Here is a 7,107-nt window from a genome sequence, read left to right as displayed (position 1 = left end):
ATTGCGATTAGTAAATGACACTGGGGAAGTTTCGGTGGATTTTCCTTTTTGAAACCAAAGTGTGAGGGAAAGGGAATATTGTTGTTAATGCAGATTTTTAAAATCTATTATAAACTGGTGTTTCGAAGTTTGTTGAATATTATTAGGAGAGATATAGCCCTGAACAATTAAATCTGGGTCTCCATATTTTAGAATTGAGATAACTTTTGCTATTTTTAAAACCACTGGGGGAAATGTCATATGTCAAAGACAGATTAGATAAGAAAAAAACAAAAACAATCTAATGTGTAAAATGTGGGGAATGATGGTCTTCATGAACAACGGGAATATCATCGCATTTTTGTATGATTTGATTTCTTAACTAATTTAGATACCTCAGCAGGCGAGTTGTACAGGGTTAGCGAGGTACATATTAGCGTTCGTTTGTATCTCATTAGTAGATTCAGCAAGAGTTTTCGCAGTCATTGTTTAGTAAGAGTTAAAGCTATTGGTTATTTCGGTTAAGAGGACTCGTACCCGTCAATTTCCATTAAGGGAGATTTGCTGCTTTTAGAAGTGTTTAAAAGTCTTTTTGAAGTTAATGGATTAAATTAGTGTTTTTAGTTCAAATTCGTTTTTTTTTTTTTTAGTACTTGGCTTTAAGGTTTACATGTGGTGAAGTAGAGCTTATTGCGCAGTTTTAAAGCTTTCGTACACTTGTTTTTTCTCTTTTTTTTTTTCTTACTCTGATCACTGATTAAGGTCAGAAGCTATTACGGGTTTTGCCAGAGATTCTTCTTTGGCTAGTTTAGTTTTTACCGGGAAATAAGTGTTAAATTAAGGTGTTTGAGTTTAAAAAAAACCTCTTTGTGGGTATAACGTGTTCCCAAGATATAACTGATATAGTTATTTAAAGAAGATCTGAGTACTGGATATGAGTTTTCTTAATTCTTGGTTGGCTATTGCTTTGAATATACAGTATACCGTGAAGTGGTTAGACGTCCGAGTGTATATAATATTGGTTCCGACTAAGTTGCTCGGGTTGTTTATAAACATGTGGTCAAGAAAGGTTGCACGGGTATTGCTTACTTTAGTAGGTTTCGTTACAAAGTTGAAAACAAAAATGAGTTTTCATTTGATACAGAACACAGTTTGTTTATACCGGGGTTCAGTCTCAGGAGACCGACATTGAAATCGCCTTTTATCTATGTATATATAAGCTTCTTTTCGACATTAACTTTAGACAATTTTTTTTTCCGAGCTTCATTAGAAAGATCCAGAAAATAGGTTTCGGTTTACGATATATTGTTTCTGCAGTTATATTTCTTGATGAACAGTTGAGCTCTACAAAAAAATGATTCTAATTCATATGACATTTCATTAGCGTCGTTTCTTACATATGTGGTATGCTTGTTATGAATACACATTGTAAGGCCTCCGCTAAGCCTAGACATTTATAAACAAAGCTTGTATACTATTGGGAGATGATAAAGGTGTTCAATGTCATTGGTTCATATGATTTCATACAAAATGTCGGCCAAAATCCTTAAAGGCCGCCGATGGCATACCTTAACCGTAAAATCCATAATCTGAATTTCAAAACAAGATAAGATAATAAAGAAAATGACCTTTCTGATAAATTTTAAAGTGTAGAATTCAATAAAGGCATGTTTAAATATATGCAGGAAGTAAAAATATTAAAATGGCGACCAAAATCAAACGACATGTTTCAAACCATGAAATTCATTATCTCAGTTTCTAGATTAGATAACAGAATAAATAAAATATCCATTATAACTGAATTTTGGGTGTAAGATTTAAGAAAAACATGCAAGTTTATGTAAGAACTCAAAAAATCAAAATGACAGCTAAAATCCAAGGGGGCTGTCATTGTCACATTAGAAAATGTTTTGAAAGCAATCCAATATTGCATGTCTGCTACCAATAATTTAAACGTAAAGTTCTTTAATGGGGATAGTGGTTAATTCTAAATAACCTTTTATGTTGATTTTAATGAAATTAAAAGATTTCATACAGAAGGTTAATCAATGAAAGGGAAAATATTATGGCTCCATCCATGTATCATAAATACAAATTATGCGTTCTAGTGAAATGCTATAGGATAAAATAAAAAAGAAGAAGTTTAAAAGGAAACTGTATGTAATCACTTTTGTCCAAAACATGGCTGTGGCAACCATGATAAAAATCAACCAAGTCCGCAGATTGATAACTTTAAATTATCTGCCGCGTCAACTCCTAAGGTAAATAAGTGGCGAATACCTTGTCGGATTTAAATTATATTTTAAAATCTTGCAGTAAATAAAGTGTCATATATGCAAAAAATAAATGAATAATAAATGTTATATTAATAATCAAAGCATAAAAAATATATATTATTTTAAAAGTATAAAATTATTGCAGAAATATGCATACTCAAATTTTGTTTAAAGTATTACTTTCCCTTAGGAAACTAATAAGATCTTTGTCACAATCCTCCTCCAATACATTTTTTCAGTGTATATGGGGGAGACAAGTAAATTCGTCTTTGGTCAGAGAATGCTGCACCTTTTTTCCACTACAGTTGAAACCATTAACGGCTCTTAGCATCCCTCATAACGTGCTTCACTTACAGCCATCATCGGCCCATGAGTCAGTTTTGTGTGCCGATTCTCAGCCTTGTTAACACAACTTCTACTTGTCGGATGGCATGGATGCTGGTCACCCTGCTGCCAAGGTCATATCTGTTCTACGCAGTTTGTTTCTAGAGATATTTTTCCCCTGTTCCCTCCATTTATCGCGGAGACAACCCCTGATGCTGGATTTCAAGTCGGTGTGATGAGGGAGAGGAAAACGAGCATAACAGGACTGAGTGGCAGCTGCCTTAGCTCTTTGATCAGCTCACACATTCCCCTGGATACCCTCATACGAGTTATTCTCCTACGTGCTGACATCAGTGCAAGCCAATCTTGGTGAGTTTAAGCTCTTGATTGCTTGAAAAGCATTGCGAGAGTCGGAGTATGTTATAACAGAATGTTGTCCAGTAATTTGACTGCTACAAGAGTGGTATTAAGCTCTGCAGTACAGATCGAGGTTGCCGGAGAACGACTGCCAACTGCTGTCTTCCTCCTGTTCTCTGCTGCAAAGCCCACGCCATTTTCAGATTTCGAACTGTCTAAATTGTATCCGATCCTTGATACTTAGAAGTCTGTTGAAGAAATATCCCCATGATTTCTGCTCCAGATCTTTCCACCTTCCCTGTTCCAATCAAATCCGACTATAACCTTGGAGATTCAAATTGAGATCTTAACAAGATTCCTCATTCTCTTATCACAGGATCGGCTGCCCTCAAGGGGTTTGAAAACCAATCTGCATGTAGGAGATCCCGGAATCCTTTGTAGTGTCGTGTAGTAAGTCAGGTTCATGTAGTTCCGGTGGTTCTGAAGACCTGAAAGCCCCTATGCAGATTCCGAGAGCTTCACTATGAACTGAGTCCAACACCATAATCCCTCTCTAGATGAAGGTAGAAGAACACAGACTATAATAACATAGTTGTTTCCTTTTGTGGCGGGAATTATACTCTAGCTGTGACTTATATCCAGTCCCATGTATCCATGGAATTGCTTTTGCAGACAGAACCTAGACAACATAAGCACCGATTCTAGCTAAATATCATATAATCTTTGCATCCAAATAAATATAATTTGAAGTTTATTTAACAGAAAAGATAAAAACTCAAGAATGCCTTAGAATTTTCCTGTAAGACATGTACATACACTAAAGTGATTCAAGGTTTGAATCAAATAAGCAAATTCTCTTCATTCCATTCAATTTCTTAAACTTTCTATTGGCCTATATTTGTATTGTGTCTTTATTGGCTGAAACAGACATTCATGAGTTTTTGTTTCTTCTGTTAATTAGTATTTCAAATTGTATATATTTCGATGCAGGGTTTATACGCTATTCAACCAGCGTTGGTTCTCATTTTGACTCAACTTCTGGCTACAAGAGCAATTCTGTGATTACATGGATCTGGATATAGATCTCAGCCCAAAGTATAATTTTTGCCGCTAAAGGAATCAGCCATGCCCATATAGTCTATATTATTCTACCTACATCTAGAGAGGAATTGTGTGGACTTGGTTAGCTCTTTTATAGCGGTCAAAGGTTTTTTTTTTGGACAAAAACGAATGCGTGCAGTTTTCCTATGAAACTTTGAGTTATATATCCAAAGCTCTTCAATAGAGCGCATAATTTGTACATGGATTAAGCCACAAAGTATTTCCTTTTATTGATTAACTTCCTGTATAAATTTCTTTGGTTTCATTAAAATCTATGCATAAGGTTATTTAGAATTAACCATTATCCCTATTATAGACCTTATCCAAAAGAAGTATACATGTTTCGAGTGGCATGTTTCTGTCACAATTTGAACGATTCTTTCAGTATGTCAACTTTATGCAATCAGTATTTAGATCAAGATCCTTGAGCAGAAAGTCATCAGTTTCACTACTATGCTCGTATCTGTCGTGCATAGAGGTAAACTAACTACAAATCCTTCTGTAATATCTCGAGTGGCAACATATTAGGATTTGTGATTTCACGGTGGCGGCAGAGGGCCTATTAGAAAGCCCATGAACGATGACAAAAACATTTCACCAGATGAACCTCAACAGCCTTCAGCACAGTAGAAATGAAACGCGTCTTCAGCAACATATCATCGAATTCAGAGATGTTCCTCCTCTGCAGTCAGTGTCGCTACTGAAACGACCACAAGAAGAAAGTACCATGTTATTGTACCGCAGTCATTTTTATTTTCTCTAAGTGTCTAAAATTGTTAGTGCTGTATGTGTGTAGATAGATAAACGGATAGATTATTTTAAAGAAACAGACAGATAAATAGAGACAGCCAGAGAAAACTCTTCAGTAGAAGGCACATACCAGTGTCTTCACCCAGCCTCTGTAGCCTCCCACGAAATAACCGCCATATGTTGTGTAATTTTAAAAGTTTTCCCACCCTGAGTTAACCTTCCACCCCGTCGATCTTCGGCGGAGGAAGGGAATGCGGCCAGAAGCGGCAGGAATTCTCATGTCCGCGAAATGCGTCTCATCAATTATTCTTCGGGTCATTTCATCCCTTAGGGTTTAATGGACCTCCTAGAACGTAAGCGATATATAGGAGTAAATGATAAGCTCTGGGAATCCTTAAGGGAAATTAAAGAGTAAATAAAGGCATAAATGCTTTATTGCACAAGTGTTTCTGACACCGAAATATTTCCCCTTCTCTTGCCCACTCACCAAAAAAGAAATATGAAATAAACACTAACTTTGACAAGGAGTTTGAAATCCACCCTTGTTTTCTTTACTTACTTTGTTTAATAATAACAATAATAAAAACAAACAGTAAAATGAAAATAACACCAGACAAGAATGTAGAAAAATCGTCATACTTCGTTTCATGTCTCAGGGATCCTGAAGAGAAGTAAACAGTATATAAACACGAAGTACATTATGAAAATAAAAATGTTTTCCCATCCTCTCCAGACTACCCCCCCTCCCCCACCCCCCAAAAAAATGAAAATAACGCCAGATTTGACAAAGGAATAACAAAAATCCCCACGCTTCGTTTGCTGTCTCTGGGATCCCGAAGTAAAGTAAACGGTAAATAAACACAAAGCACATTATGAAAAAAAAAAAGTAAACCAAAATATTTTCCATTCCACTCCAACAACCCCTACCCCCCAAAAAGAGAGAGGATGAGAGAGAGAGAGAGAGAGAGAGAGAGAGAGAGAGAGAGAGAGAGAGAGAGAGAGAGAGAGAGAGAGAGAGAGAGAGAGAGGAGAAGGAGAGAGAGAGAGAGAGAGAAAGAGAGAGAGAGAGAAGGGAAATTAAAATTAACACCAACTTTGACAAGGACAAATCCACCATGCTTTGTTTACTGTCTCTGGGACCCGGAATTAATTCAACACGAAGTCGAGGGGGGGGGGGGAGTTGTGGGTGGGTGCAAAAGGGAAAAGTTTGTTGGTCATTAATTCCGGGTTGTGGTCCTGGCCTAAAGCAATTAAAGGGCTTAAGACATGTAGAAGTGAGGCAAGTTCTTAATGTGCTTTCTTAAGTATTTGTGGAAGTGTATTGCGGTGTTGAAAAATTATTTTCAGGCCAACGTAAAATTAAGAGAGAGAGAGAGAGAGAGAGAGAGAGAGAGAGAGAGAGAGAGAGAGAGAGAGAGAGAGAGAGAGAGAGAGAGAGAGAGAGAGAGTCAAAGAGAAAGAAACGCACACAGATGTAAAGAAAGAGAGGGACAAGCGAGTGACAGACAGACAGATAGATAGACAGACGGACATAAAGCTTGTGAGGCAGAGGAAGAGAGAGAAGAGAAAGAAAAATATTTAAAGATAGTGTCACAGAGAAAGGAGGTGCACACACACACACACACACACACACACACACACACACACACACACACACACACACACACACACACACACACACACACACATACATACATAGAGGGAGAAGAGGTGGAGCAAGAGAGGAAGAAAATGAAAAAATGACAGTGAAAGAGATGGATAAAGAAAGAGAAAGAGGCAAAAAAAGCAAGAAATAAAAACAAGAAAACAAAAAAGGGGATAAGAGACAGAAACAGACGCATATGGACGAACATACAACAACATAAACCAATAAAGACCAACAGATATTAAGACATACAGAGTGAGAAGCTGACAAAGGCGTTTGCTAAACATTAGGCTTATAGAAATGGGTGTGTTATCCTCCGTGGAGAAAGGGTGATAAAGAGAAGTGCGAAGGATCAGAGAGAAGAGAGAGGGCGATAAGGAGAAGGATAACGAATGAAAGATTAAAGAGAGGGAGAATGGTAAAGACCAAATCTTAGAGGATGGAGGAAGAAGGTGGAGAAAGGAAAACGTATTGTGCACAATATTGCTGAGGAATATTTTTGTTAATGGGGTGTAGGCTCGTTTTGATATAATGTTATGTACTTTTATCAAAGGCAAGCGGGTCCTCATTTCGTTTCATTAAAGTAAACACTGGAAAGAAGAATAAGGAAAATGATAACGTATGAAACACACATACTGAATGATGTGGATAGATAAATAGATAAGAGAGAGAGAG

The sequence above is a fragment of the Penaeus chinensis genome, chromosome 39 (genome assembly GCF_019202785.1).
Source record: "Penaeus chinensis breed Huanghai No. 1 chromosome 39, ASM1920278v2, whole genome shotgun sequence".
Lineage (NCBI taxonomy): Eukaryota > Metazoa > Arthropoda > Malacostraca > Decapoda > Penaeidae > Penaeus > Penaeus chinensis.
This window is presented reverse-complemented; position numbering follows the sequence as displayed.